Raw genomic sequence first — 16,704 nt, forward strand, 5'->3', positions numbered from 1 at the left:
TTTTTCATACATTTTCACTGCAGAAAACTTTAGCCCATCTTGATTTTTATTTGCGCCTGTCCCAGATTAAGGTTTCAATATCTGTAACATCACCATTCAATACTCTGTTGTCGTGGTCCAAGCAGTACCCTGAAAAGTGATTTTCAAAAATAGGTTTGTTTTAATATCTGTTGTCAAAATATACAATGTGTTACATGCTCTTTTGCATGAAGATCAAGTTTTTTGTTAAAACCGCATCATATGTTAAATATTATGTTGTGTTAATTAAAAAACAAAAACAAGAAAAAAAACTGATATAGCAATCTTATTGAAACGAGCCTTTATGCAGCTCTGTTCTAGTATCCCCTAGCGGGGCTAAGTGTGTATATGTTTATTATATAATCTCTGGTCATGTATATCCAGTGGGGTCAATGAACATAAACTACCAATGAAAAAAAGTATTTCCCTTGTTTTTCAAAGCAGGATACTGCAGGTTTCCTGCAGTGGGATATCAGCAAAGATGATTCAAATTGTATATTTTTCTTTTTGATTCGAAGCCAGCTTGGAGAAGATTTGGGCTATTTTTCAAAATTCCAATAAATTGATTTTCAAAGTAACATTTTACTATTAAGAGTTATCATGGCACTTGGTATTTACCATGTGACATGTAGCGATCGCGAATTCTGTCGGTCTGTCTGTTCTGGTTTTGCTAGTTTAGGCACTTCCAGATAAGCTAGGACGATTAAATTTGGCAGGCGTATCAGGGACCAGATCAGATTAAATTAGGAATAGTCGTTTCCCCGATTTGATCGTCTGGGGGGGGGGGGGGGTAGAAGTACAAACTAGTTCCTAAAGGCTTCGAAAAAGTGGAAGCACTAGGGAAACAACGTCATTCCAAATAGTTCTTCAGATCATGAACAACCTGTCAAAATATGTAAAAAGAGAAAAATTCAATATTAGTCTTACCTAATTAATTGGGTCTCTTTTTACATATTTTTACAGGTTGTTCATGACCTGAAGAACTATTAGGAATAATGTTGTTTTCCCAATGCTTCCACTTTTTCGAAGCTTTTAGGAAATAGTTTGTACTTCTTGTTTGTATCTATGCTTTTTTATTTCCTTTGTTTAGTTTTATTTGTATTTATTGTGTGTTTGTGGATCTTTTCGTGAACGTCGTTTACTGTATTTGGATGTGTTAACGAACCCGTGAGATGATGCTTTGTTTCTGATTTTACTTTTATATTATATGGGCTCAGAAGTGAACTGCCAATAGTGTTGGCCTTGCAGTAAATGCCTTTCACAATTTTTTTCAAGTTTTTATCATCCTTACGTTTCTCAATTTCAAAATAACTGCTTGTTTATAGGATTACATTGATTTTGTAACCTTTCCGCTTATAAATAAAACAAATTAGACAGAAAGAGCTAAAAATTCATTTTAATTAAAGACCAATATTCACAAAAATTCATATCAAGCAGACCTGTCACTTGAAAATCTATACAGATTTATTAATGACAAAACTCAATATTTTAGTCATTTTCAATATATATATATATATATATATATATATATAAAAGAAGAAAAATGCAATGTTTATATACAAATCAAAATTAGCATTCACAGGTACCTTGAACCTACACTTAAGGTCTCACTTAACGTCTCAGAAAAATGATACAAGCTTCACGTCCTGATCGCCCAGGTCACATGTTTCTTTAAAGGTTGGAAGCCTACAGCAGAAGACATTTACATCAACAACATAGCATGGTAAATCCTCTCTAGATGAAAAAAAGTAAATTTTAGCAAAATTTTAACTTTAACACATTACTACCGACTACCACAAAAAATGGGTCTATGTGCAAAAAAAATAATAATAAATAGCTTGATTTGCTTAACAAGAATAGTCAATTTTATCCAATTACATCTTAATGGATAGACGGAATAACGCATTTTTAAAGTAACCAATTACGAGGGGAACAGAAAAAAGACAAAAATCTGGCGAATTAGCCGGTAATAAACTAAATTATCTGAAAAAACATAAGCATCTGAACTTTTTTTTAAGGGGGGAGAGGTCAGGAATGTATTCTACTACGCAGTAGCAGGGAACTGCTTCCCTAGACCCCAGTCTCCTCCCCCCACCGCAGAAATTTTAAAATTAATACCTTCAAAATATAGACCTACATAAGTCAAGCATACACAGAAACAGATCAGTTCTCTTTAGTATACCTCTGCTTTATAATTACTGAATGCCTCTTCTACCATTCTTCTTTTGTTCATTTTTGCTTGATTTTAAATCACGTCACAGAGAAAACATAAATCAAAGAGAAAATATAAAAACAAGAAACACTATGCTACAGAAAGCACAATAGAAAAATTTTCATGGAAGAAATGATTGCTGTTCTTTTGGACTCTTTAAACGTTTAGTTTAAATAATACCGCCTTTTATTAAGTAATCCCAGCAATAATTCTTTCACGCAAAATTAAAGCCAAAAGATAATATATTTTCTCATAACGAAGCTCCTCAATGTCCCTAAATTTTAGAGGAGGGATTTGCTTCATAAATAGATTTATACTCTTACTTTTCATATGCATCATATTCGAGGGGACGCTCCCTGTACCTTAGTGTGAATTTTGGACCCCAAGTGTTCTCCAAACAATTGACAAACTTCCCAAAATACTTGGCATAGTTCCGCCACACTTGTCAAAGCCCTATGGTGTAATGATTTATAAGAGAGTGACCTCTCAATGAGAATGAATTTGGAGACATTGATAAAATAAGTTAATGGTTGATCTGAGCTGTTGTATTTGCTTGAAAATATAAGGGATTCATTCTAGAACTGAGGAGATCACATATTTTTTTAACATTATGGAAGAGGAGATTTTAAGGGGGGCCAAAGAGGGGCCAATAACTTTTTGCCACTTATTGATTTGAAACTTTGATTTGATTTGCAACCGTAATCCCGAGATCAAGGTAACTAATTGCAATTTCTGGATGAGCAAGGCCCCCTTCTTGAGTTTCTTACTAGGAATCAAATTATAGAAAACATAAAGTAAAATTAAGAGTAAAGACGCTAGTTCTAATGATATTAAATATGCAAGATCATGGTTCTCGAGAAAAACTCCATGATATAGATTTATATGACATTGAAAAAAGCAACAGAGATCAATTGAAAACTGTTTTTTTTTTACGTAACATAAAAAGACAGAATTAAAACACATATCGAACAGGAACTATCTTGATTGAGTGTCTGCCACCTACTCAACTCCCACTCTTTATAATAAAGTTTATATGATCCTCTCAATGCTTCCAGAGCAATTTGCTAATAGATATCGCTTGAGTAAATTTACTAAAAAGTATATTCTATTCACATAGCCGTAAGAATAGAAGTGCATGTTTCATTATTAGCATCTGTTATAGAGAATAAAAAAAAATTCCTTCCAAATGTTTGTAAAGCCAATCACAAAACAAACAATTCCAATTACTAGTTGGCATTATTTAACATAGGAAAGTTGATTTTACAAACTGATTCAACCTCAAATTTAAGCTAGGAAATATAAATAGTTTAACTTAGTCCATTTGAACAATATACTCTTAAGTTGTGTCAATACATTTCTCAAACTCAAAGATTTGTGTAGGAGGATATTCTTACAACTCTTAAAGACGGACAAATATTTATTTATAAAAATAAATAAGGTAAGAATTATTAAATTTCGTACGTTTAGTGCTTCGTATTGCGAAATTAGATCTTCATTTTCTGTTAATATTTCGAATTTTAGAAGAACTAGACAAATGAACTGCTGCGAGGCAAGATTATTTCTAAATTCCTTTGAAATACTAAGGCCACCAAAATGAAAACATATTTAGCCCTCAAGATCCATTCAAGGCCTATTCATACCCGAAACCCAAATTTCTTAGCCAGTTTCTACATCGTCATTTCATGGTGGTTATTACATCTGTACTTTCTGTATTTGATCCCTGCTCTTTTCTTCTTCCTTCTCACTGGTTTTAGACAAGTCACACCCAAACACCTCTTTGGTTCATTTTGTTGAACATGTAGCACTCTGTATCAGACATCGAGAGGCACCCGGCGCAAAGCCAGGAATTACATTTGTTACATTGTATGGCGTTAAGCCTTTCATCCAAAACACACCCTTCCATTGCGCACTTATTAGAGCCTTTTTCGGGTGTTGAGGTTTTTGGCCATTTCAAGGCGCTTTATCCTGTGGTTTGCAGCAGCATTGAATGGCAACACTGCGCACACACACACTAGAGCATTCTGGATTTGTCTTATTTTGGCAAGGATTTTCTCAGTAAACAATCACTTCTTTAGAAGCAACATCATCAATAGCCAAAATAATTACTGCTTTAAAATTATCAAGGTAAATAGAAACTATGGGAAGTGCAATACTCAATCCCCTATCCCGGGAGTTTAAGTATTAAAATCCCGCCGGTGCCAATCCGGCCTCTTGATTTTTGATATTGCTCTGTTCTGCACAGACAGAAAAAAAAACAGGCTAAATACATGAAAAACGGCTGAGCAAACGGGATCGGTGGTGTTATAGAAATATAAAGTTTGGCAAATGTGCAGATTCAGAAGAAGAAGAAGCACATGCAGCAGATTAACAGTTTTTTATTTGTTTGGGTTAAAAATAAATATAAAGCAAATAAAAGCTGAATCTCGAAAATTTAACAGTTCAAAATATGAATGTCCTTTTAACTGACAGTGAAACAAATAAAAAAATTTTTAACTGCATATTTCGGACACATATACTATGTCCATCATCAGCAGTAAAACTAAAATAAATTAATAATAAAAAAATTATACCCAATAAACTCATTAAATATTGTTTATTGCTCTTATTTTTTTTTCAATGCAATAGCGGAAGCAAACTTCCTTGACCTTTTCGGCTACGGCTCATTAGATTTATCTGACACATAAGGTGGTAATAAGTTAAAGCTCTTAGTCGAAATGAGATCCACTTTATTTGAACTCAGCATATTAACATAAATTCTATTCAAGCCAAATTCACCTGCATCTCTGTTCATGGAATTATTCTTGATTTTTGTTTTTTTAATTTCGATTGTTTCCCTGAAAATTTGCTTTAAACCTTGGTCCCCAGAAATCAAAGGAACATTTTCAAACAAAATAAAATGATTTGGATAATTATAAATGTGTTCCAACAGAGCCGACGTGAAATCTTCAGACTTGGAATTTTGCTTTAAGGACGATGACATAGAATTATGATGTTGTAGTAATCTCATTTTTAAATTTTGGTTAGTACGTCCCAAATAAGAGCTTCCACAATTACATCGGATTTTATGAACCACACTTTGTTGGGTGGTGAAATGAGATTTACTTTATTGACCTCAGCATATTATCATAAATTGAATTCAAACCAAATTCACCTGCATCTCTGATCATGGAATTATTCTCGATTTTTTTTTTTATTTCGATTGTTTCCGTCACACAGAAGGCCTCTGTATCTATGGCTGCTGCTTTATTCAGTGTACCGCCTATTGAAAATTGAACTATAAAACACTGGAAGTCAATGATGTTATTTAAGGATTTCTATTTAGGAGCCTTCGAATGAAACCAGTTTACTTTTGGATAATTGAAAATTGAACTATAAAACACTGGAAGTCAATGATGTTATTTAAGGATTTCTATTTAGGAGCCTTCGAATGAAACCAGTTTACTTTTGGATATTTAGTAACTATGACAAACATCATAGCCTAGGAAAATAAACAATCAAGAGAGATAAAACTCTACAAAAAGAAAACTTCAAACGAGACGACGGCCAGTAGAATTAAAAGACTAAAACAACGCGGATATTTCACCTGTATAAAACAAGGCGTCTTCAGCATAAGACAGAAAATTAAAAGAAAAACTAATCTAAAAACAAATAAAAACCATCACCAAATATAATAAATACAATTGTCGCTATTTATCCACGTAGGGAAAAGCAGCTATGCGAGTTACTTCAATGAGAATCAAAGAGCATTATTTTTGTGCCGGTATGATGCTGTTAAAAGCATCACCGGCTATGTAGTATTACCCTTAGATGATATTACCCACCTGACAAAGTATTCTTACGTCTTCATTAATACTCTTAAGACAAGAGAACATTGTCATTTTCATAAACTGAATGGTCTAGGTTGGAATTGTAACTGATTTACGCGCTCTTCTGAGCCCAACATGACCTCAAACATCCCTCAGTTGACGACGAAGCTAAAAAGTAGGTGAACCTATTTAAAAATAGCTACAACGAATACACTGGGATTACCACTATTAAAGTGTATTATAAATCAAGCTTCCTGCGCGGATTGGTGCTCTTGAAATAGTGAGGTTTTCAATTCAGATGTTTTGTTGAACCCGTGACCTTTTAACATTTAACTAGGCAAATTACAACAAGAAGAGCTTCCGAAATGGTATAACGAACCAGTGAAGTTTTTTTTTTGAATAAACTATAGTATTGCTTAAATTAAGGTAGTCACGGTTAAAGATTCTAAATAAGGCTTAAGTGGATAAAAATGACTCAATGGCTAAAATGAAAAGACTTTCTGTTTTTTTAACGGGAAGAGGAAAGGGGAAAGTCTGAGAAAAACACTTTTACAGGGCAGCCCACAGAAATTTTTCTAAGCAAGAATGTAAGACTGCAAATAGTTGTTCAGGGATAGGGAGTTAAGAGTAAGAAAAGCTAGAAAACTGCATTATTCCTCCGAATGTTAGAGTTTTTGCTTCCTCTGCATGTTTATTTTCTCTTGAAAACGGAGGGAAGCCCCTGTCTTCTTCTCTTGGTGTTCTTGGACTTTAAAATATGAAGAGCAAACTTTTTGCTTTTATTGCATTTATTAAGGTATTCTTTACCATAAAAGCTGCTTTTAATATTCATTTGTTCTTCCTTTACACGTTTGACGTAATTCGAGCCTATGTGACTTAGAACTACTTTGATTCGTCAATTTGGCGTTATCATACAATTTAAAGTCTTTGTGTCAGTTCAAATTGATCTTTGACTTCCATCTGTTTTTTTCATGATATTTTGTCAATGTCCCCTTTGATTTTCGTCTATCACTTGAAGTTATTCTGTCAGTTTGATACTTTTCTTAGTCATTTGGTTCGATACAATTACCCCTGAAAAAAAAAAAACAAAAAAACCAACAAACAAAGAAATAAACATGCATCCGTGATCTTTCTTCTGGAAAAATACCAATTCCACATTTTTGTAGGTAGGACCTTGAACTTCTACGGTAGAGTCCTCTGATATCCAAAATCAGACGATATTGTTTCATTAAAATTGTTTGAGGTTTTAGGTGTATTTTCTTCGTTTACAAAAACCAGGCAAAAATGTTCTCAGACTCGTAGTTTCTAGTGGGTAGTACCAAACTCAATGAAATGTATAAATTTGGAATCAGTAGAAGATGGTAATTCGTCTGATGCACCTGGGCCAAATGATTCCCTACTTACTGATCAGTACCACGGACTGTTCGATACTGTTTGGTGAATCTTTATATAATTAATTTTTGCTAACTGAATCTCAGTCCTTACAAAATAGAGTCACTTGCCTTTTGTAAAACTTGTTTCCATATATTAAATAGACTTATCCCTTGCCGTCAAATTACAACCCAAATAGAGAAACTCTTTTTGCACTTCCAAACTTATTCTTTCACACCGAACTGCCTCTCTTTCTGTCACCTTCTCTCCTTTCCTATGCACTACCAACGCCAAATTCTTCAAATATAGACTTAAGTGCTACTCGTCCCTGTTTCAACCAGTGATTTCTCCCCAAGGGGAATGCATAGGTAACTTTTTCATTTTTATTCTGGTCCTCGTTCTTGAGCACATGTATTTCTATAAATGTGCTTCAGCTTATTGAACATTTTGTCGGGTTTATAACCAAGGTGAAAACAAGCGATGTGAGGTGCAGCGTCAAGATAATAACTCCGAGAATACCACTAGTATTCTATCCAAGTCTTAAGCAGACTGTCACTTCATTTTTATTAAGTTATTCTTTACTGCTTTGGCCATTAGGAGTTCTATTTACTTACGTTCCTTAAGAGGGAATTCAAATTGGTTCATTATTGGACCTATCAGTTTATGAAAATAATGTTTTTTCTTTCTCGATTCCTCTGACCACGTTTCTGCTGGTGGAGCTTTTGGGTCATTTTTCCTTTTCAATGAACTTTTCCTTTTCTAAAAAAGATTTTGTGACTCTTTTCTTGTGTTGCTATCTGAATTTCTTTAGGACCCCCCTTCTTTCTCCTCTTTACTATCTTTAACATTTTCTTATATGATTTCCTAAGTTCCCTTGAAAAATTCAACAGCATCCTTCATCACTACCCTAGTCACAGTCTGCTTTGTCTGACCTGGCGACAAAACTTATTGTTTTGTCTGATCTAATGAGAAAAAACTCTTGAGCGAGAAATTTCTCAAGTAAATTATAAAAAAAAAAAAAAAAAAAAAAAAAAAAAAAAACATGGCACGTCTTTTTTGCTGAGATTGAAGAACAAATTGAAAAAAAAAAATGAATAAAGAATTGTCCTACTACTAAGAAATTGCCATGGTGTTAAGTCTTCTCAGAGCGACACGCTTGCAAACACATCTCTTTCGTCCAATCCCGTTTCAACCTTCAGCTTTTACCAGTCATAAAAAATTAAGGCTATTCTCTGAAAATCTCATCTTAGTCTGACTAGGGCACCAAGCTTGTTTCTTAACGAGGGCTCTTGAGAGCTAAGACTGTCGTGTGTAAAAAAAAAGTATCTTTTTGCCTCCCTCCTGTCTACTTGTTGCTAATTCTTTTGTTTTTCCTTCTTTTTAGCAACAACACGCAAATGTAGGTGGCACGTCTTAATATTAGTGCCATGAACCCTAGTGTTCTATTCTTAGGCCAACCCTCTTCCTCATCTATGTGAATGACCTCAACCGACTTTCTAACAGCCCAATTACCAATGTTTGCTGTGGATTGTGTATACCATATAAAGTATAGTAATACCATAGAAAGTATAGTAACTGGAATGTTATGTTGTAGCATATAATCTGCGGTGAGTATGCATGTTGATGACAAAGAAATTTTAGCAGAGAAAACGATAAGTTGGTTAGGTGAGATGTATTTTAAATTTTGTTCAAAGTTGTAAGACATCCTTTGATTAGATAAGACTAGTGATGAGGGATGTCGTTGTTTGAATTTTTCAAGGTATAGGGGGCTTAAAAATCAAATAAGAGAAAAGTGAAATTTGCAAACTTCTTTCTCGTGTTATATAAACTCTGGTAATGCGCTGCAATTAAAAATTCCTTAGAAAAATGAACAAAAAGACAACAGCTTTCATTCGAATGATTGGCTTATCTTTATTAAGCTAAAGGTGTGGACATGCAAACCTGACTTATAAACAATACATGACAATTAATATGCACCAAACAATTAGAGATATGCAAAGTTACAAGGAGTTTATGCGGCAGAAAGGTTGTGAAGAGAAAACGCAAGAGAAGGTTCTCATTCTTTGGCTAGAGGAAATCACAAAATAGAAGAGGATAGCAAAACCCATGGAGTTGGGCACAAAAATACCTTGACGCTTTACCGTTTTGGCGCGATTTTTTTTTTATTGCATACACTTTTACAATTAGAGAGGGAAAGCCCCCAGTTAGGGATCCTGATCATCCCTGACTAAATGAAGGAAAGATGAAAAATTGATACCTGGAGGAGAAAAGGCGAAGCATCTCAAATTTGACAGTCTTGAAGAGCCACTGTTTCTTAGAAGCAAAGACAGAATGGCTGCAACTCCAGCACCCAAGCTGTGACCTGGAATAAATATAATTCAACTTAAAGTCGAAAACTGTATGCATTTTTAGGACAAGTAATAGGCAGAATCTTCGTAACATAATCATTTTTTAGTTTGGAAACTTCTAGACTGCCAATTTCACAAAATTTTATTCAATAGAAACAAAAAGCAATACTCGTCATTTATTTTTATTGACAAACTTTCAAGGGTTCAATGTTAATCCCTTATAAACTGAAAAAATAACATATAAATAATGTGAAAAAACAGAAAGAAGATTAAAGAGCTTCGTCCAACTAAAAACGAGAAGAAATAAAGGCAAATAGTCTTCCAAGCTTAAAACTACCACAAATTACTATCAACAAATAAAGGACCCCCCCCCCCTCAAAAAAAAGAAACTACAACAAATAATCGATTCAAATTCAAAACGAGCAGAAAACAACATAGGAAAGGTTGACGACCCCCATGCCTTTACAAGATCAGAACATAATTTTTATTTTACTAAAAAAAAAAAAAAAAAAAAAAACGATTAAGCGAGGATTTTCAATTTAATGTACACATACTAATATTTATTACTTAAAATATTAAAAAATTTTATTTATGACTGTAAGATCAGTGACGGCATTTAAAATATTTCTTGCTTTCAGTAAAGTACAAGTTATGCTCTGGTCTTGAGAAGGTGTGGGGTTGTCAGTCCTACTCATTTTCATCTCTGCTTGTTTTTAGTTTGATGCGAAATTCTGAGACTTGTAAAACCTCTGGGAAATCCCAGAAGTCCCAGAAGCATCACCTTTATAGAGTAAGCCGTTTCAAAAATATTACTATGTATCCTTTTGACACCCTTTTGATGCTCTTTTCATAATATCCTTAGCCTTGCCAGTAGTTTCAATTGGAGCATTAGTTGGAACACTTTACTAGCATTAGCAATATTACTACTAATACTAAACAAATCACAGCAGCACCAAGCTGCCTAAGCCCAACACATCTAAGCACGCTCCACCTCCATACCAATCGCTAAAAAACCTCCCTCTTTGGACTCTTTATGGAAGTTCCGTGGACGATGTATTTTCCATTTACCCCAAGAAAGTTGGCCGAAAAGGACAACCTTGGGCAATCTCATATACTTAATACACAAAATGTACCCTATCCATCACAACATTTTTCATTACAGTTCTAGAAAACGGCACTGAAACACACTATTCATACAGCCTAAGATTCGAAATACGGTCAGCCAGTCAAGTGCCACAAATAAATCATAAGCAATTCCAATGAAAAATATCTTGTAAATCTGCCTTTGTTTTTCGGGACGCCCATACTTTAGAACCATATTTGACGACTGTCATCATTGTAGCTTCCAATATTCTATTCATGGTTCACAGCCTTATCTTCCTATTCTTCTAAACTTTTTTCAACTGTGGAAAATACAATAGGCCTTGATTATCCTACTTTCCAAATTTTCACGGCATCCACCGTCGTTGCTAATAGCACTAACAAGATAATTGAGGCTTTCTACTTCATCAATCTTTTCGTTATCCAAAACCACCCTTTCAGCTTCACTTATTCCTAGTTTTAGCGACGAATGCTTACTAACATAGATTCTCAAACCAGTTCTAGCACCCTAAACTCGTACAACTTCAAAAATTTTATTCATTTTGCTAAGCTTTTCATCTGAAATGTTAAAATTACCAACATAATCTAAGTCCACCAAAGTTTTTCTTCTCCTTTCGGGTACTATCATCGCCTTTCCTGTGTTCTTTAAAAGGAGGTCGATCACAATGATCCATATAAATGGTGGTAGAACACAGCCCCGCCCAGCTCCTGATTTAATACAAAGCTAGCTACTAACCCCGTCTCCTACCTTAACCACAGCAGAGTTATTCTCGCAAATATTACTATTCATTTTATCGCAATTGCTTTGCTAAATCTGTTTTATCAGCTGAATCGAACGCTAACTCAGTTTAATTGAGGACTAAAGTTGTTTGATAACTATGGCACTTGTCATTTATCTACCTAAGAGTTAAAATTCAGTCGACACATCCTCAAACCTTTCAAAACCGCACTTTTCTTCTCTTAAAACTTTACAGCATCTCCCACTTCTAAATGTATCATCCTGAATTGAATTTAAACAAAAAGGGAATAGTTGTGGTAAAAGTCAAAGTCATGGCCAATTGCAGAAAAAAGCCAAGACAGATTGTCCAATTAAGTGGGCAGCCCAGTCAAGGTTAATTTTACCCCTTTGATTGCCGTTATTACTGTCTCCCATTTATTCTAAACCTCTCCGTGCCTGCATGTCCCTCCACAATGCCGAACTAGAGTCAACCTGTTGAGATTCTATCAGGCTAATTCACGGTGGGGGAAGCAATATATTGACAAAATTGGCAATCTATTTACAACTGATTACCGCCAAAGAAATGAATATGAATGGAAATAAGAGCCTATCTATTCAAAGCCTACAAGGGCCTCCTTCAATCTGCCTCGACTCTTATGCAAGTGAACTTGCAATTATAAACCAAGGGAATTGGGCCAGAAAAAAAATCAACTGTCTGTAATTAGCTACCTATAGAAAGCAGGCTAGTACCTCTTTAATTACGACATTCACTTTAATCACATTTCTTATACAGAGGTTTAATTAGGGCTTCCTAAAAATCGCTAAGTGCTTCCCCTTTTTCAAAAATTATATTTATCTCCAGTAACTTATGTCTAACCTCAGAGCCAGCATATTAAAAAAAAAACAAAAAAAAAAAACACATTGACCCCACTATTAGCACCTGGCGTCCAATTATTTTGTAATCCTTTTAGTACGGTGACTCGTTCTTCCTCACAAAATAAATCTTCCCTCAGAACCAATGTGTCACATTGTTTTATTTTTCTCTATATCTTTCCCTGTAACTCTATCCCAGCTTAGCATATTCTCAATATTTTGTGACCATCTCTTTTTAACTCTTTCTTTATCATTGATTGGGGGTCAGGTCCCATCTTTAACTGGGACAAGTCCAGATTGACTAATCACTCTCAAATCATTATCGTTCCAGGAAGATATTCTACTATTATGCAATCTAGCTACATCTTCCAGATCCCAGGCAATTTTATCCAAGGTATCCACTTTACACCTCCTTAGTTAATTTTTTAATGGTCCCACTACTTTCTTTACATTCCACTATTTTCATATGATCTATCACTCAGACAGTTTTTATACAAACCCCTTCTTCTTTCTATTAAACATAAGTAATTTTCATTAATATTTCTACCTGCCTTCCTAATTTTTTTTTCCTATAACGCCATTAGCAGAGTCAAAATTATTCTCCTAAAACTTAACCATCATCTTCAACATTGTTAAATTTTAAACACTCCAGTTTTGTATTCAACTGTTCTTGGCGAATTTCTCTCAGTTTTTCACTCTGTAATCTCGCAAGAGCAGTAAGTTATGCCCTTGGGGCATATAACTTACTATCCTTGTCCCTAGGCTCTAGGATTTGTCTCAACTCCGAAGGCCCTGTTCTATGATCTTTGGACTGTTCTGAACAAAAGGGATAGATAAGAAATCCACTGCTATGAAAGGTCTGGCTCCGCTCCAATTACTCTTAAAAATGGTACTAGAACTTTCAAGTTCCAATAGAGTGGGCCCCTTTCAATGTTGCTAAGATAGCCTCTTCTATACGAAGTGCCCTGGCCAGAAAAAACAACAACAATAACAAAGCAGACACAAAATAAATAAATATTATACTGCACTTACTTTGCTCTTTACTTAAACATTGATATTGGGCTGCCTATGATTATTGAAAGAGTTAACATGATTAAAAATAATTGTTTAATATGACTATTATTGAAAGTATGGAATAATTAATTCATTCAAAAATAAAGAGTACATAAAACAGTTCATAGTAAATCAAACGGAGAATAAAGGGCAACCAATCAACGGTAACCAAATTCTACCAAAAATAAGGTTTAAAAAAAGCAAACGACAAATGGGTCTAATATTTATGCTTCCAAAATATATAAATTTTATCGAATTGAAATTTCTTTGAAAAAGATTCCAGAAATACGAGCCAAGGGTGATTGTATCAAATCAATGGTCACAAATACCGTAAAGTCATTACTAATCGTAAACATGAAGCTCTAGTACTCTTTTTAGGTACTGAAACAGATTTAAGTTCAACGGAGCACTATTTTGTGCAAAAAAAAAAAAAAAAATTAAAAAATCGGGGCGGAATAGGGCCCAAGAACTTTACAAAAAAGAAATCTAGTGTCAGTAAATCTTTATGAAATTCTAACATTATTTAAGAATTTAAGAGAGACGAAAGAAAGAGAGACAGAAGAAGATAGAGGGAAGGAGAGGGAGAGAGAGAAAGATAGAGAGGGGAAGAAAGAAAAAAAGAGAGAGAGAGAGAGAGAGAGAGAGAGAGAGAGAGAGAGAGGGAGAAAGAAAGAAAGAAAGTGTGAGAGAGAGAGAGAGAGAGAGAGAGAGAGAGAGAGAGAGAGAGAGAGAGAGAGGAAAGGAGAGTATATATTCTAACCTGTAACAACCAAGCCGTAATTACTGTGTTCTTCTAAAACAGCAAGAAGTATGTCTTTAATTTGTCTTTTAATGCGTGTTGCACATTCCACCTTACCCCTGTGGCCCTAGAAAGAAGAGAAAAAACAAGGCTTTAAAAAATTTACAACAGTTATGGGCGTTACTAATTTTCAGTAAAAACTGAAAATTAGAAGTTCTAATTCCCTTTTAAGATTCAAAAAGTGATGGAGGGCAGCTAGGTCCTCCCGAATACCCCTCTTTTCCATTGAATCTGATTAAAATTGTGAGATAGCATTTTTTCAAAGTATTTCACAAAACATACAACGATGCCCCCAGGGTTGACACTACCCCCAAAGGCCCTAGGTTAATGTTTTAAATCATACCCCGGGTGAATATAAGATTTTTTATAGAATTGGGGCTCCAATAAACTTCAGAAGTGGCTCATTTGATTTAAAATCAGAATTTATAGTCCTCTTTTAAAAGTCAAGAGTGATTTGAAAGCAGCCAGCCCCCTCCTCTCCACGCTCATCATTTACTCCAAAGACGACCAATGAAAATTTGAAGATAGCATTTTGTTCATCGTAGTTGAAAGGTCTGAAAATTATGTCTATGAAGAAAACACACAACCCACACAGCTCTCAGGTCAAGAGTTGTCAGATATGTCCAGGGGGCATATAAGGATTTTAAAGAGAGGATGGTTGTTTAGACTTTGGACGGGACTCATTGGATTAGTAATCAAAGGGCAGCAATTAGCCCCCACACGTCTTGCTTTTTTTAGCAATTTTTTAGCAATTTTTTTTTAGCAATTTTTAGAAATTTTTAGGCAGTCATTATATTCAAAATAGTCCAAAGATTATATAACAAGGCTTTTGGGTTTATACAACATATCAGAGTAGTTAAAAAGGTCACTAGTAGTTCCAATTGCAAATTGAATGAGCACTTTTCAAAGTTTCTACAACAAGCCCTTCAAAATAAAGTGCCCTGGTAAAAAAAAAGTCCCCATATCCCTCTTTAGTGCTGCCTGATTTAGTTTTTCAAGTTTTGACTGATTTTATTTATAAAAATAAGATAGACAGACAGATAGATACATCTTTATTTACAGCAAAAATTAAACCATATAAACAAACACCGCAAGTGCCTATTGGCATACTTAAGCGCGTGGTATATCACAAAAAAAAACACAAACAAAAGAAATAACCGTCATGTTATGTCCGGAATGAAGCAGACCTTAGTCTGCTGACCATGTGCCACTGGATATGGGGGAATCCCCTAACTAAACACTCCACGTAAAGGGTGGCCTTGACCTCAAAAGGTGGGTGGAGCCCACCCCAGGGATATTCAATAGTTAGACTCCTCTAGCTAATCAGGTCCCAGACCTAGGGTCGTTGGGCTTACGACCCTCCACCCGAACCTAATTGCAACGAATAGTGATGTTATTGCCTCTGATGATCGATCTTCTTTTTACCCTTCAAGACTTCAGCATTTCCCTGGACCGAAATTTGACCATCGTTTGAACCTTATTGACCAAGGTGGTCTTCGCCTGGCCACCTGGAACGTTCTGACCCTTAACCTCCCTGGAGTAAAATCAATGCTTGCGCTAGAACTCAAGCGTTTTGGTGTGGCTGTAGCAGGCGTAACTGAAGCTTGCCTTATAGGAAACTACTCTGAAGACATCGGTGAAGGCTATCACCTAATCTGGTCGGGTGATCACAGAAACAAAACTAATGGAGTCACACTTGTGCTAGACTCTCGGACCAGGAGGTGCCTCTTTTCTTACGAGCAAATATAAGACAGGATACTAACAGTCCGGCACATACATGGAAAATGGACCATCATTGTCTGCTACGCCCCAACACGGCGTTGAAAGACGGCGTTTGGAACAGTGTTCTAGGACCTGTAACACCCGACTGCTTGAACGACAATGGGCTAAGGCTCCTTCATCTGTGCAACATGCACGATCTCGTGATCACCAATACCCTTTTTCAAAGGAAAGAAGTTCACAAATATACCTGGTATGGCAATGATGGACGAACAAAAAAGATGTTAGACTATATAATCGTGTCCCGACGCTGGCGTTCCTCTATAACTAATTGCCATACTTACAAAAGTGTAGAATTGGGAAACACCGACCACAGGCTTGTCGTCTCTAACCTTAGACTACGCCCGAAAGCCCAGATAAGTGACCACCATCCTCCCAAATTAGACCTGAACAATCTCGCAAACTCCAACACGCGCCAGGTCCATGCTGTCTCCATCTCAAACCGTTTCGACTGTCTTGGTCAAGTTTTGGGATCTGAAGAAGCATGGCAACCATTCAAAGACGGCATATTGCTTTCGGCAGAAAGTACTATCGGCCGTCTAAGCCCCCAAAAAAGTCCTGGATATCGCAGGAAACTTTTGATATTATTGAACAGCGTCGTAAACACGCCTAGCGAAGGACATGGT

At 35.5% G+C, this 16,704-nt stretch overlaps 2 protein-coding genes across 4 annotated transcripts in view; both read right to left on the bottom strand.

Annotated features, from left to right (window-relative positions):
- The window catches only part of LOC136039317 (actin-related protein 2/3 complex subunit 4), a 291,440-nt gene that overhangs the window by 148,990 nt on the left and 125,746 nt on the right, over positions 1 to 16,704 (bottom strand). The window lies entirely within an intron of this gene.
- LOC136039311 (diacylglycerol lipase-beta-like) overlaps positions 1,399 to 16,704 on the bottom strand; it is a 77,338-nt gene continuing 62,032 nt past the window's right edge. For 2 of the 3 annotated variants that reach the window (XM_065722925.1, XM_065722923.1), the window contains 4 exons: positions 14,261 to 14,366; positions 9,665 to 9,769; positions 6,052 to 6,204; positions 1,399 to 1,752 (listed from right to left, as the gene is read on the bottom strand). The gene's annotated coding sequence lies outside the window, so the exon portion shown is untranslated. The remainder of the gene's footprint in view (positions 1,753 to 6,051; positions 6,205 to 9,664; positions 9,770 to 14,260; positions 14,367 to 16,704) is intronic. The other variant, XM_065722924.1, reaches the window with a different exon arrangement.

The sequence above is a fragment of the Artemia franciscana genome, chromosome 19, assembly GCF_032884065.1.
Source record: "Artemia franciscana chromosome 19, ASM3288406v1, whole genome shotgun sequence".
Lineage (NCBI taxonomy): Eukaryota > Metazoa > Arthropoda > Branchiopoda > Anostraca > Artemiidae > Artemia > Artemia franciscana.